Raw genomic sequence first — 3,095 nt, 5'->3', positions numbered from 1 at the left:
TTGTAGCGAGTAGGTACAATGGTTATCGCTATTATACTTTGGGTTCGACCGATATCGAGTTTATTACTTTTAGCTTCTGGTCTTTATAATTGATAAGTATTATTATGAGAAGTGCAGCAGTGCCGCAATCACTTTTAGTGGGGCGCACGGTGGACGCCCTGCTAAATGGGCATTTTACAATACATTTAGGGGCACAACTTATAAGCTTACTGTACTTGAAATGATTTGAAAAGTGTAATATCTATTACTCTGGGGCATAAAAATCCAAATTGCTGCGGTATCTACCGACTAGGTATAACACATTAACACACAAACACCTGCCAAAACTACCCAACTTTGAGGAGTTATATCTCATCAACGGATTAATGAAAAATGAAAATTTAAACGTGATAATTCATAAAAAAAATAGCTTTATTAATTTATGAAATTAAAAGTATAGGTTACCATTTGAAAATCAGAAGTTGATAGTGTTTTTCCTAATAAATATGAGGGTGAAAAATATAAAAAAATTATATAATTCTAGAACAGCGTAGATCTAAAATTTTGAAAAAAAAAAAATTTGAAAAAAGTGAATACTTTTTGAGATAATGAGTGTTTTACGCTTAATCAATCACCCTGTATAGTGTATATAAAACACAACATAAGACGATGATTGTAGAATAAGAATAAGATGTGAGATTGCTGTCACGAAATATGTTATTTATATTGAATAAAAATAACATAATATATGAACATCATAATTGAATTTTAAAAAAAAAATAGTGTAAATCTGGGCCCCGGCTAAAGGTAGAGACTGATTAAGGCAGTGGTTCAGTAAATGCTGAGTCGGGATTTGTTTATGAATATCAATACATCAGAGTCTGATATTCCTTCATAAGAAAAGTCAAAAATATACATTAGGTAAGCGTAAGATGTGAGAATAACCTCTTAGATTTTCCAGGTCGAAAAAAAATTATTACTTGTTTTGGCTTGGCGAATGGATTTCCAGGTGAGGCCGTATTGGCATGTGTTGGTTTTGAGCATAATATCTTTTTTGTATTTTTTGGGGTTTTGAATTCTTTGTGGTAACATTTTTTCGTCTCGGTAAAAAGCATACTTAAGATTTATTATAATCGGGAAATGTAAAAATTATCTTTAGCTTTTAATAATAGTAAATACCATTATTTTCAATGTAAATATACTTACAATGGTTTTGATTCGAATAAAATGTTGTCGCCTGGATTGCTGTAAAATTTGCACTTCATTTACGTGTATAATTGAGTTCTACTAAATTGTTTTAAGGCAATCTAATAAACATAAATCTAAAATCTAAAATCAAAAACACCGATTTTTTTTTCACCAGATAAACCAGTTACTGCTTTCTGTGAATCTAAGATTAAGAAAAATAACTAATATTTTAAAATCAATGTTTGAATGAAACAGTAATGTATTTTATCTAATTATTTTATGATAAATATAAATTAAATTGTCTAATAAAATATGTATATTAATTTGATTCTAATTATATTTTTATGTTTTTTTCAACACTCCCCGCATGGATGACAATATGAATTCACCATTTTACAGGCCCAATAATATTTAAAATTTTAATGATATTAGATCATAAATATTAGTATGGAATTTTTAGTATATGATTCGCAAAAAAAAATACACTTATGTTAGGGGAGAAGAAAAACTATTTTTCCTCTTTTTGAACCTAACAATTATGATTTATGTTCTAAGAAAATATACCTTATTAAGTCCCAAAATACACATTATGTAATATAGTCAACTGTATGCATTTACTATCTGCACAACAATATTGTAACCCATTTTTCATTTTCCCTTCATTATGTATCATTGCTATTGCTATTATAATTACTATTTTTAAATGTATTTTCTTCTTTATATAAAATTATATATGCACGTATTGATTAGTACATATGCTATGTCATACAAAAAAATATGTAATTTTGATAACTTGCTTTAAATTAATAATGTTGTTAAAAATATAGGTAATTACTAATTATATAAACTACTTTACATTATTCTTTATAGTATTTATAAATATTGTACGTTTTACATTCAACAACGTTTTATACAAAAACAATACCTATATAACATGGATAAATGTTTGAAAAAAAATATAAAAACGTAATCATTTTCACATTATAGAAAGAGCGATGAATGTATTGGACATCGTGGGTTTTACAATGACGTATATTATTATTCTTGTCATTATTTGTTTTTTGAAGTTAAACATCTAATGTAAGTCAGTCCTTGCGATGTATGTAAATGTAATTAAAGGTCCCTCATAAGTCATAAGTTTTTAGTAAAAATACCAAAAAGTTTAGTTCCAATTTACTACATAACAAATTATTTTTTAAACGCATCTTCCTCACACTATTTAAGATAAAATTAAACTTTTAGTTTTTATCCGACATGATAAATGTCATTCAGATAAAATAAAATTAGAGTATGAATACAATTTAGAAAGTGACCCGTACTCGTGTAGACGAAGTATTCAACTTCTCTCGGACGATCGGACGAAGTATACGGTATAATATAATAATGCGTTTATGCTTCCCAAAATATACCAATCTTAAATGGGCAATTTTATTATAGTAGTTATAATTTATTAGTTATTAAATTATAATAATAAGTAATAACTAGTTTATTGTATCAAGCACATTTCCAATGAAGCCTAATAAAGTTTATTTTATTATATTATTATTCAAAAAATAGCGGCCGATAATTTTTATTGAAAGTCACGTTTATATGATGTTGAGATACGATTCATTGCCATACAAATTTTTATATCATCATTATGACCAAAAATTTTAAATTCTATTATTTTATATACATTCAATATATATTTTGAAACTTCACGTCGTAAAAGGTTACTTTCATATAGAAACTAGCCCTGCTAGACTATAGCCCTGAGCTGAGGAAACAGTTCAATGAGCTACACACACTACAACAGGCCGACGAACACATTCAAAAGCTGAAGCAACGTATGGATCGTCGTGCAGTCAACAACATAATACTACACAACCAACTACTATTCCGAAAAGCCAACAGTGAGGAATACCAAGTTCTAGTGCCAAAAGAACTGG

The sequence above is a fragment of the Acyrthosiphon pisum genome, chromosome A1 (assembly GCF_005508785.2).
Source record: "Acyrthosiphon pisum isolate AL4f chromosome A1, pea_aphid_22Mar2018_4r6ur, whole genome shotgun sequence".
In the NCBI taxonomy this organism is placed as follows: domain Eukaryota; kingdom Metazoa; phylum Arthropoda; class Insecta; order Hemiptera; family Aphididae; genus Acyrthosiphon; species Acyrthosiphon pisum.
Note: the sequence above shows the minus strand (reverse complement) of the source record.